This window comes from Eretmochelys imbricata, chromosome 15 (genome assembly GCF_965152235.1).
Source record: "Eretmochelys imbricata isolate rEreImb1 chromosome 15, rEreImb1.hap1, whole genome shotgun sequence".
Taxonomy (NCBI): domain Eukaryota; kingdom Metazoa; phylum Chordata; order Testudines; family Cheloniidae; genus Eretmochelys; species Eretmochelys imbricata.
The window spans coordinates 15,279,053-15,292,378 of NC_135586.1; positions in this window are offsets into that span (position 1 = coordinate 15,279,053).

A 13,326-nucleotide genomic window follows, 5' to 3' on the forward strand; every position below is an offset into this window, starting at 1 on the left:
CATAAAGGCACTCTTCAGTCCTGCGCTGAGTGCAGGGACCTGGAGTAGCTGACCTCTCGAGGTCACTTCCAGTCCAACACTTCTATGGTTCAGGTGCACTGAGGGGAGGAGGATTCTGTATTCTCCAACAGCTCTTTTTTTTTTTTTTTTCAAGTTAAAAACAAACAAAACATTAAACGCCCCCACCCAATAACATGCAGCTTGGACAGGTAGAACAAGCAGGGGGAGATCTCAGGGAAGTTCTGATACAGCGCAGGAGATTTGAGGGCTAGCCTGCTTTGCTGTGATGGGTTGAAGGCGGCTTGCTGTAAGCTGCTCATAGGGTATGACCCTAAACTGGCAAATAATACACTTTAAAATCAGTTCGTCAAGGCCTGCTCTGCACGAGTCTCCGCACTTTTATTTGACTGGGGAAGTCAAGGAAGCATTTAAATGGCATCCTGCTTTGAAAAGAAACCTGACATTTCAGTCTGCTTTTCTATTTATAAAGGACCCCTCTAATTCTGTTTTTAGGGACAGAGAGGGGCTCCAACCATGGTACTCAGCCGATTTCCCAGCTCCCCAGGCGCAGCGAGAGCATTTAGGCACTAATCTTTTTACAGCTACTCTTGAGCAGTGGAATTTCCAGGTGCGTGTGTTTTCAGGGCAAAAGCAGCCCTGGTAAAGCAGCTTTTCAAAAGACACTTTGTTTCTTTCCATAAAACTTAAAAAAAAAAATAAAAAAAAAAAATGAAAAATCGACCTTTGGCACCCAAACAAAACAACCCTGCTCCCCCCTTAAACGCCACATGCAAAGAAAATGGAAACGTAAAAGTTATTCTGAAAAACAAGGGATGTGGATTTAAATCAAAGGTGCTTAGATTTGGGGCAAAGGTAAATTAGAGCCCCTCAGACATGGTGATCATTGGGGAAGAGATTTAACAAGTTTATTTTATGTACCACTATGTCACGCATCTCTTTGTTGCTCAAGAATGTTGCCTCACAAGTTCCCTAGGGTGTGAAAGGGCCATGCTGACGGGAAGGCTTGCCACTTAGAGCATGCATGAGGCCACAGGTGGGATACGTGACACCTATGGAAGGGTAGATTATGCCTGCTTTACACTGTAAAAAGGTAAAGGGTGTGAGGTTTTTCTTTTTCTTTGGCCAATGTAGTTCTTATGCTGGCAGAGTGTAATTGTAAAACTTTTAAGTGCAGACAAGTCCTTAGCCTTCACTTAGAGAGCAACACAGCAGTGGCCAACAGTAAGTTAGAAGTCAGTTGGTGTCTACGCTCCAAAATTATTATTGTTTAGTATTTGTATTGTGGTAGCACCGAGGACCCTTAGTTTTGGTCCATGACCCCAGTGTGCTAGGTGCTGTACTAACAAAAAACAAAGTCCCTGCTCTGAGGCATTTACAATCCATGGAACTGGTCTGTTCTGGGCACAGTCTCTCTAGGCTGGAGGCAGTATGCACAAGTAGGGCAGAACTGGAGTTTGAGTGGATGGATTGTCAAAAAATTCAAGAGACCTTCACATACCACAGAGGAAGGTATGCAGGGTGATCAGTGTTCATGGGGGCTGGGTTGAGGTTTGGAAAGTAAATGTAATTCAGTAAAGGAGCTCAGCAGGCACATTAAAATCGCCCGCAAAGACTCTATTGGCACAAAGACCCCAACAGCTGTGAATGAAATGTGTAGCTGGAGAGTAAGCACAGTTCAAGTCTATGCAGTGTTTGTGTGTACACAGCTCTGCCATCCACAGGGCCCCAGACCACTCTACCCTTAAATAGACTACAAGAAAGGTCTGGTATGAGGACAGAGTACGGAATAGCCTCTCAGCCCTTTGCTATATGGGTTTTTAGCACTGGTGTACGTACGCTAGGATAAACCACTAGTCTGTGCACCTTGCACCAGTATCTGCTGCGACTTGAACTAATTTGAAACCAAGGTAAGTCACAAGTTAAAATGAGAATTTGCATTCCTCCATTCTCCTGCCACTCAGATGCATCACACGACTGATTTTGCACAAGTGGCATGCTCTGCTCACAAGGGCTGGAAGAGCTGGATGTATTTGAAGGGCTGGGCTGAGGTGCATTGCCAGGTGATCGCACCTTCCTGCCTCATCCCCCACCCTGAAGGAAAGACTCCCCCTAAACGCCAACAAGTTGCTAGTGCAACTGATTTTCATACTGCTGCTTATGAGGCTTGTGCTTCTTGGGACTGCTCTCCCCGTGGCAATGGCACTGATTCAGTTAAACTGCGTGGATGCTTTTAAACGGATTTTGAGTGGCCCTTATTGCTTTAGCTTAATTTGGTAGCCAGAATAGGGAGGGGGTTGGGCTCAGCTTCCCTGTCTTCTCCCCACCCCAGATCGCTGTTGGTTGGCAATTGCAGGAGGCAGATAGTGCATTGCAGTGCCTAGCTGTTTTGCTTTGCAAGCAGCTGCCTCTGGCCCTGTGATGAGGGGCTATAAACGAGATGAGCCTTCTGGAGGCTGCTGCCCAGGTGTTTGCATGGTCTCTTCCTTAGGTTGAAGGGTGATTTCCACTCCAACCCCCATAAAGGTCTGCTCCAGAGCAAATCCTTGCTGTGATCTAAGGCCATTCATCGGAGCTCCCACTACCTGTCTTCAAATACAAGCAGAAAGAGACAGACATTTTACACACACAGAGGAGTCAGGAAATTCATGGTACGGCTCCCTTAGCAGCTGTAATTCTGTGCCCTCGTGAACATGTATTCTTTTTAGTTATTATACATGGTATTAACATTACTGCCTTATCCCTTAAGGAAACTAGGCTCATTTCCAGGTCGATGCAAGCAGAGAGCTGGCTAATTACCAGGGCTTTGGGGGAAAGCAGGGAACATGGAGCCAGGGTGTTTCTGGTCACAGTGAGCACAGTGGGATTCTCTGGTGGAACAAGTCCTATTCCACCTGGTCTTCTCTGGTGCCTTGACCCCTATCCCACTGTCCCAGCATGCTCTGCTTTGATTTGAACTTGCTTGTGGTGATGGGACCAAAATGTTGTTTAACTCTATGGAGTGGCACCAGGCTGCAGCGGTCTCTAATAACACAGTAAATTAAATAGTGTAGATGAGGGTAACATTTTAGCTTCTCCACCCACAATAGCCACCTTGAGGATAGGCAACTAATGGCCAACTGACCTCCCTATTTTTACCAAAAAATAGGGTCAGACAACACATGTACCTTCTTAAACCTCCCAGCCTTAGTGATATGTTCTATAAATCTGGTAACAAAGAAAGGAGCTGTATCAATATGGGAAAGAGAACAGTGGCGAAAGGGGGTGTCTGGATATAACACCCAAGAGAAAAAATTGTGTCTATGGCTACCTCATCTGAGTGTCTGTGCACTGACCCCACCTCACTTGGGCCTGTGCAAGAATCATCTTTCCATTGTGTTTGCTTTAAGAATCCAGAGTTACCCCATGGCCACTTTGTGGCACATTCCACCCAGACAGCCTGGCCATGACTGCTTTGTAACGCCAGCCCCAGGAATAAAAAAAACAGTGCACATTTCCTGAGCAGAGATGGAAAACATCTGTGCTGGAAAAAGGAGGGGCTTTGCCAGCTAAGCTGTGGAAAATACCGATCAAGCTCTGATTGTGCAACCCTCCCTGGATGGCCTTTAGCTAGGGTGGCAAGGGGAACAGCTGGAATTGACTGCTGGTCATTGCCAGTCAGGGAAACACCAAGAGCCAACGAGGAGCCTTCAGTGGCCACAATCCTAGAAACCAGTACTTTATTTCTGCATGTTAGGCAGCTGCTCAGCCACTGGGCAGCTCAGGATTGTTATACATGACATCATTTGTTCTCTCCTCTGGCGTTCAGTCCTCTTCACTGCCGCACAGCTACATCTATCCAGCCAGTAGCTCAGTGGTGTTTGAATACAATCAGTCATGCTACAGTAGCACACACAAGACACGTCAATCACTGGGGCAGTGCAGAGGAAGAGAGTCCGCACAGTTGTTGGGCAGGATAACTGACTTGTACTAAGTATTGAGCATAGGGTTGGGCAGGATGATCAGGTTGCTGGGCCTACATCCATAGCCTACATACCGTAAGGTGTGTGGCATATGCCAGAATGGAGAGCAGCACAGTGATCATTTTGTGAACATCAGAAAGCTGCACCCCATCATGCACACTTTGCCTGCATCTGCCTGGAGCCCTCCTGCTTTACCGAGGCAGGGATGATTAGGTCAGACATCCTGCCAGGCTCCTTTCCTCTCTTCCACCAGAAGGGGCAGGAGCTGGGTTCTAGTTTTTACTAGATTACTAAAAATGCCTTGTTTCAGAGTAACAGCCGTGTTAGTCTGTATTCGCAAAAAGAAAAGGAGTACTTGGGGCACCTTAGAGACTAACCAATTTATTCGAGCATGAGCTTTCGTGAGCTACAGCTCACTTCATCAGATACATGTATAGATAGATGTATCTGATGAAGTGAGCTGTAGCTCACGAAAGCTCATGCTTGAATAAATTGGTTAGTCTCTAAGGTGCCACAAGTACTCCCTTTTTTTAAAAATGCCTTGATTCCTACTTTCTTGGAGTTGGGCTCCTAAGGGATTTCTTTATTTGCACCAAGTCAGTGGTTTATTTTATAAGAGCTGTGGGTTTTAACATGAGGTTGAAGCAGATGGGGACGGTTTTAATTACTCTTTATAAGAAGGAGCTGGTGAACAAGCAGAGAGTCAGGATTTCCATGGTATAGTATCCTTTTGTCAGAAACCCACCATGGCATTCTGAAAGAGCCAAGATGCTGCTTGTGCCATCACCAGCCTGGCACTCTTTTCTTCAGCCCAGCAGGAAATGAAGAGTAGGGGTAAGAGAGCAAAGGAATGACATAGACCACCCACCACCTCCTTCTCTAGCTGTTCAGATTTTTACTTACAAGGCTGGCCTCTCTTCCTAGCACCTGGAGATGCTATCAGGGCCAACAGAAGGCAGCAAGATGAATGGGTTTTGCTTCACTGCACTGCGTGTAGGTGCAATGCTACTACTGACATAATGTGCTCCTGTAACTAGTTACCCTGGGTTCTGACCAAATGGAATCTGAACGTAAGAATTTAAGCCTCTCTCAATGTTTGTAACCACTTCACGTCATGGTTACAGGCAACCACAGAACACATCCAGGCCACGCCTGAAAAGGAAGAATTACAAGGGCAAAGATGTAGCGTGATAATCCAAAGGAGTAAGGATCACTAAAGAGGTAGAATCCAGGAAAGAGACGATCTAAGAAGTGTTCTAGGAGGAGGTGATAGGGAAACAAGGGACATATTGGTTAAAACGGTAAATTCCAGTATCTTCCTGGTGCTACATGCCCAACTCTGGAAGCGCACTGAGTCAGACTTAAGGAGACTGGTGTTATAAGGGAAACACCATCTTAAAGCAGTTAACAGCGTGAAGTGATAGCATGACCAGGTGCAAACTGAGGCATCAGGCAGATATCAGTAAATGGATGAGAAAGGGAGAGTGAACTAAAGAGGGATGTGGAAGCTGTGTCACTTTTACAGAACAGATGATGGAGCAATGGCATTAGAACTCAGCCGGATCCAGAGAAAATAGCTTAATGGACAAGTAAAAGTAGTGGGTCTGGGCTAGAGCCTTGAGATACAGAAGAGCTAGCAGAGCTGCTGCAGCACAGGGGAAAAAGAGATTATTCATACAAACAGAAAACCCACTACACCACCAGGTATGTAAAGAGAAAGAATGCCAACTTGGGGTGGGGAGAAATAGGAGAGTCTGAGTAACACTGGACATGTGGAAATTAACAGAAATGGGGTGGAAACAAATGTCTGTGTTCAAGTACTTATGGAGAGTTTTATACAGTGCAAGGCGAAGGATAATGGTAATAACTGATATAAGCACAGAGTGAAAGAGTGCTGATCTCCCTACAAGATCACTCGTACAGCATCCCAGATGTGCTATGCTTTATACCCAAGACACAAACCATGTCCCAAAGAACAGACTGCACAAAGGACAAACAGGAGGGGAGAGGATTGTGGAAGGAAGAACGAAGGTTTTTACCAAGAGAGCACTTGATTTCTTTGGTTAGGTTTCCAAACTTCTTAAGTCCCATCAATGCCAAAACTATTGCAATGGTTGGTTGATTATAAAATTCAGTTTAGTTAAAATCAATATAAACCTATTGTATATGCATTTACACAATTTAGTATTTGCTTAAATTGCAAGCTGTACTGATTTAAGCAAGGGTTACACCAGTTTAAGTGTGTTAACTTTAGGGGCGTGCACCATTTAAATTAAAATAATTTTAGTTTAAACCAGCGCAGCTTGTCTAGTACTGACAAAGCCTTACAAGAAACAGGTGATTCTAAAAATAAAAAAAAGTTTTATTAAAGTTGGTTTAAAAACTTGGAATTTCCATTCTGCAGGAAATTCTAATAAGAAGTGTATCTTGGGTCCAAGATTGGAATGAGAGCAAAAAAACAAACACACCAACCCCCGCCCCCCCAAAAAAAAAAAACAAAAAAAAAACCAACAACCCAAAAAACCCAACACACAAAACACCTGAAATTTTCCCCAAAACAAAAATTTTTGAAAAAATTTTATTCAGGTCACCCAGTTTCATTCTGATAAAATTGAAATGTTTTGTTCCAATTTTGACTTTTTACATTTTCTATTAGAATTTGTAACAGAATATAAAAAATGATGAAGCAATGACTTCAAAATGAAAAGTGTTCCATTCTGATCGACAATGCAGCGGTTTTGATTTTAACATTAATTCCCCCAAAACAAAATGGTCAAAATTGACCAAAAGTTCCCACAGAAAGTTTTGATTTTGAGGAAGCACCATTTTCCAATGGAGAAATGTTCAGTCATAAGATTTGACCAACTCTAGTGATTTATTTTTTCAAGAAGGGGAGGGTAAATTATGGGAGGCTCGGATGAAGGTGGGAATGAAGAAATAAAAATGGAGAGCTGTGGTGTTGAGGGAAGGAGGGTGCACATTCCCATGCAGTTCAAACACCTAGGGTATTGTTTATGTCCTGAACTGGTGTGTAAAATGCCTATAGGCAGCTGCCTTTTGGTGGTATGTTACACATGCAGTTTTGTATTGCATTTAGAGGATTTTATGGTATTAAAAAGGAACCGACCAGTGCAAAGTAAAACAGAGCACGAAACCATGAGCTCTGCTGGAAACTACTCCTGCTACTGAGGAGTGGACTTTCAGATAGGAGGATGCGCCAACGAGTAGAAGCTCCTGGGGGAGGGGAAAAAGTACTTGGTAGAAGAGTAGGGGCTCATTCCTGCATCTGAACTGTAGAATAACAGCTGCTTTTTCTGTAGCTCTTCATCTGTTTTTCTGTTCATTTTTGTCCTTCTCTTTAACCTTGCTTGGGAAAACATCTCCAAGGACAAATAAAAATGATTTTCTTACCAGCATTGCTGACTTTGCAGCCTGTCAGAAAACTGACTAAACTTGAAGCTCTTTCAGTCAGTCACTTTAAAATATAGTCAGCATTGTGTTAAAAGATGAAATATACTAATTCCAAGCCAGGGTTACTCTGCTGTATCTCAAGGAACTCCAGCAGGAATATAAGTAAAACTATGTTGTGCTAGGCAATGTGACAGAAGAAGCAGTCACAAAATATTGAGCTTGGATCTTGTGTGGTGGTGAAGGTAACCAGATCTGTCCAGCTAATAAAGAAAAGCAATTACAAACAAAACCATCTACCTGAAAAGGTACCCATGGAAAACAGGAGATGCCCATTAAGATTTCAGATCCAAGAGAGCTCATCATTTCCTGCTAAGGCCATAATCAAATGGTATAAAAAGATTGGTCAGAAAAATAACTTTGGTCCTTCAACTCCTTGCAGCTGAAATCTAAAATAAATATAGGCCAAGTTTTATCACTAGTTACATCAGTGTGAATCTGAAGTAAATCCCAGTTTACACTTGTGTAACTGATGGTAGAATTTGAACCTAGAATTCCCTTTCGGAAAAGTGCCCTGTGTTAGCCAGCATGCAATCTTCTGCTTCCTTGTTCCCCAGTATGCATCTGGGACACAAGATTTAAGAGGAAACATTCTGCAAGGGTCTCACCGCAGCAGTAGGCCCATGCACAAATCTCTTTGCAGATCCAGTTTTAAAATTCTTGTTAGGACACAAGTGAAAACGGGTTTGTGCATCTCACCTTTATTCCTAGTAGGCCGTTCTCGCCTGCTTTGCTCAGGGCCCCTGCAGCAAGGGTCAGGATAGAGGTGCTTTTGTAGTGGGTGAGGGAATGTGATAAACATGCACAGGCCTGGATCTAGCCCTAGCCAGTGCAATTCAATCCTTTCCTGTACTTTAATGACCATCGTGCGTACGCACTGTGTAGGTGCAGTGGTGAGTTGCATAGTTGAGTTGAGCATTTTACTTCTTGCAGCAGGGCAAAAATTCCTGTTTTAAACACAAATGATTTTATGTTGGTGCATGCATGCACAGATATATGCTATATTGGAGAAAAAGTCAAATCCAAACAGAAGGTATAATTTTCAATCAAGCTTTTAATGAAAAGATCATAAAATAACAGTTTCTTATCACTGTACATTAAGACTGTAAATTGCTGAATGCTGAGATCATATTATAGTTTCTGTATATTTTTATATGACACTTCTGTTGGAGCCACAGCAGCATGTGGCTCTGACCTGAATTCAAGCTCTTGAAGGAAATGAACAGAACATTACAGGAGTGTCGGTCCCTCCTCTGGAAACATCCAGGGCTCTTGGGCTGACATAGTTAAGGCTTAAAAAGGAGATAATGCAAACTCCCTTTTCCAGTTTTATTTAAAATAAGAAAAGAAAACCCACCCAGAACGAGACCCTCCTCCCTCCCCTCAGGAAAAGCCAATCCAAGCTGTTTGGGAAGTTATAGTAACAGTGATCCTGGGTGCTTTGATTGGCTATTTGTGAATAATGTTTAAAAACATCCAACAGTTTGATGAAAGCAAAACCTAAAAAGTTTCCCCAATGCCATCAGCACATTGTAGCAGGATGTGGTGCCCTATTCTAAACCTTCCCCACTCCATCCTGTAGGGAGTGCTCAGTAATATAAGCATCAGTCCCACCAATGCCCACATGGTTAATACTGGCCTACAAAATGTGTGGCAAATACCCAATGGGGGAAAAAAGGGACGAGGGAGTCGGTGCCTGATGAAACGGCAGCAGTGGGGTGGAATTAATCTAACAAAGCCACTACCCCCTCTCATTAAGTTCATGGTCCAGCATCTCAGAGCAGTAAATTACAGTAAGGAAAAGTGTGACCGCAGCAGGTCTGCATAGGACCGAGAGGAATCAGGGTCGCTCCTCTCTATGAGGTCCAGCTCAGAGCTCTACGCGAGTTGGAAGTGCCCAGTGGGAGATCTCAGTGAAGTTCTGGGCACCATCTCCTTTCAAAAGAAAAGAAGCAATTACAGAAACCAGTGAGAGAAAAATGCAGTTTCTCTCCCTGACCTACAACAAGGGAACACTTGGAAAGGAAGGGGCCTGGAAATCCGACACGGCCTACCTATGCTGCTCCTAGAGAGTCTGGAGAACTGTGTGTTCTGTAACGAGCTCGTTAACTAATTAAATTAATAGGATTTTGAAGTTTTGCATCTAGAGAATATAGCTAGGTACAGACTGCGAGAGTGAGTCTGTAAAGAGGAAGTGGTTTGCATGCATGGTCTTTGCTGTGGACCTGCTTACAGGTTTGAGGTCTACCAACCTCCCTCCAAAATATTCCTTTTGTCTTAAGCCTAGCACTGCTGATTGGAAGGGCTTCTTTGTTTTAGACCCCAGCTATGACTGTCTAGCTTCAGCAAGCTTCAGTTTACGTCTGAAGTGTCACAGCCAGCTATGTTTTATACAGATCTTGGAGTCCACATAGCTACAACAGTGAATGCAGTGCTTCAACTTAAAATTGCAAATCCCATCACAATGCCAGGATGCTCTTTGGCTGCAGCTGGGATTAGACTTCTTCCAGTTATCTTGGGCACCAACTCTTCACCTTGGAGATCCTTACTGCTTTCACAGTAAGTATCGAGAAGATGGTAGAAGAACAGGCTAGAGAGGCAAGGGAATGCAATCATCAGTCACCAGTTCTAATCAGCAGTGCCAGACCAGCCTTCCTCCCCTACATTTACCCCCTCTCCACGTTTTTCCAACAGTCACTCAGAAACCATAGGTTTTGCTTTGCAACATGCCCTGGATGTTTCCCTGGCCAAGCCCCACACTCCTGCATTTCAGAACTGAAGCAACACGGTAAAATACTGTTAACCCAGACTTTGAACCTGCACTGCTCAAAAACAATGCTTTCCACGCACAAGAGAGAGGAAAAAAATAAAAATAAAGACAGGAATCTTAAGAGTGACATAACTGGAAACATTTAAATACAGCAAAACATAAATTCCTCTTCTATGCAAAGCTACAAAAGTCCAGTCTTTGTATTGTCTTCACAGGTTATGGTTTATGGCTATGCTGAGTCTCTGAGATTTTTTTTTTTTTAATATATTTTTTCTTTTTTTTTTTTCTCTTTTTCTTTTTCTTTTTTTTGAAATCCTGTAGAGAAGACCCTGCGGACACATCTTTGTGTTTGCAACTGTTCTGAATTTCATTGCAAAACTGTGCATACAGAATCTGAGAAATAAATACATTCATTACTGCACATACATATTGATACAAAAAACAACACTGTCAAATAGTGTTTGCACCATCTTTGTTAGATATTAAGACCAGGCAAAATTAATGTTTCATTTTCCATCAGCCTCCCTCAGGTGTTTGAAGTGGCTTTGGTGTCAAATTTTATAAACTAAAAAGAAATCATCAAGACTATGGGTGGGGAGCTTTTAGAGGGGTTTTTTTTTTTTTTTTTTTGGCTTCAGCGGTATTTTAACAAACCATCGTCATTGGCAATCTTTAGACTATTCTAACATGCAAATCAAGCGTATGTTTCCACATGGGTTTTAACTGGGCTCTTCTACACAAGATATTAAGGTTTGGAGTGAATTAGTAGAGCTATCTTAATTAACAGAAGGATAAAACAGTCCAAACAGTTTGGCTCATGCTTCTGCACTATCCTGAATGTAGGAAGGGCACTATATGTACAATATACTACTTCCCTCAATCTAGACCATTAAAGCTACTCAGCTTGGCCTCTTCATTCCAGCAGGGAGTTCTGTGGTCTCTGCAAGAGTTTTTATTCAGTGCAGAGGGCCAGTTGAAAGTTGCACTTTCCCTTCTCTTCCACAGCGACGAAGACTCACAGAAGCTGCGTGGCAAGAGCTCTTTGGTGTCTCCTGTGATCTTTGTGGCTTCTCTCAGCTACCCTAGAGCACAGGGCTGGGCTCCTGGGTTTCTTTTGGCAGCTCCCACTAAAGGGATAGACTGTGAGATTAGCCCAGCTCTTGTGGCTAATGTTAGGGAAATGTATGGGGTACGGTGGCTGGAGTCATTTGCAGGCAACATCAGTCTCTCCTTTCTAGGAGTCTTGTATATTCCTCCCCACACTGCTGGTCACACAGCCAGACCTTCAGAGGAAGAACCGGGCTGCTTAGGACTAATAGCCACTCTCTTCTTTCTGCACCCGTTTCCCATTGGCACAGACCCACGGCCTACTCTACCTTAGTTGTCAATGCTAGACTGTGGAATTTTCTTTTTGTAACTTAGCAATGAAACACATCAGATGAGGCTACCCACCCCCTCAAAGACTCCACACCCAACACAACCCTGCAGATGTCGTGTCTTTTTTCTCCTAAGACCTCTCTTATGGGTTATGAGGACAAAAATAAAATAAACCCATTTCCCTAATTACATCTCCCAGACCGTAAGTCGTGTTGGAATGCAGTTTGGTTCATAGATGACTTTTTGTTTTTGCGTGGTTCTAGTTTAAGAAATGTTGTTATAGTCTTCAAAGACAAATCAATGGAAAAAGCAAAGATTAATTTTGACTGGCCCCTAGATCTGTTGAGGTCTGAAACTGTAAAAGTTTATGTAAACAATGAGATAAATATATTAGTATTTTTCTGAGCCAAGTGAGGTTCCATACTCATTCAAATGTGCTTTGGTTTAAAAAATAGTTTTGTGAATTTGGGTATGAGCTTTTTTATTTTTTTATACAACTTTTGCCATTTTATCCTGTTACTCCGAAAACATTCTGGAACTAAGTGACTAAAGCATATATTTAAGCTGCCTGGCCTCTATTTTTGTTTTTAAATTGTTTTATTCCTCTTGAGGCTCTTTGTGTATCTTAAAAAAAAAAAAAAGAAAACCAAAATAAAAAAAAAACAAAATTAAAAAATGTAACTCCCTCCCCCCAACCCTAAAACTCTTAAAATCTTAAATATGAAACTAGTGTTTTGCTTTCTCATTAAAATACAGAAAAATGTTTGATACAATACTATGTCGTACAAATGCGGTTGAGTGTTCAGGCCCCCAAGCAGGCCTCAAACAGTCCCTGAAGTTTTGAGTATTACTAGTTATTCATCATTATTACTGTCACAATTTGGAAAATGTTGTTTAGAGTCAGTCTATGGAACACACCTCTAACACAGCTACTTGAAAAAGAAAAACAAATTTCCTTTTGTACAATACTCTTGCTGTACACAGACTTTATGTCGTATTGTTTAAGTGCTGAGGGGGGAAAAATAAAATAAAGGAGGCTCCTTTACAAAATATATAGCATTGGGTCCTGAGCTTCAAAATGATTCTCAAGGCTTAAAAAACAAACCAAGGAGGGAGAAAAAACAAACAAACACCCACACACACCTGTTAGTCTAATCAAACACGGGGGAGTGGGGTATCTGCTCAATGACAGGGCCTAGCTCTGGTTTTAGCGCTCTCTGCAGCTCCGGGCTATTTCACGTCTTGGCTCAGTCAGTCACAGCTTGAGCTAGTTTCCGAAAGCTGGATTCTGCGCACACACACTCCCCACCCCCCCTTGCCATTACCAGCTTTGCTCTAGCAATTCCTAGCCTGGCTAGTCCCGTCACTGAGGCATTAGAGAGGGTGGGAGCGTGTGGCAGAGGGCACCTCAGGAAACTGCAGCATGGAATGGAGATATACACTGTAGCACCACAATCAGGAATGGAAAAAAAAAAAAAAGGCCCCACAAAGGACGCAGCAAAGCCCCCATTGACAGCTGTGTTCCTGAACAAAAGAGCTGAAAAATCATTTTGAAACTCTGGACTCGGTGGTTTCTTAGCCAGCCAGTGGCAATGGGAACTCTGCACTGGCTGCACTCTAAACCAATATGGGATTCAATTCAGCTTTAGGAATTTTAGAGGGAGGGGAAAAGGCGGAAAGGGGGATAAATAAAAGCCTAGATGCTAATCTTGCACTGGTGTTCCTTGGCCC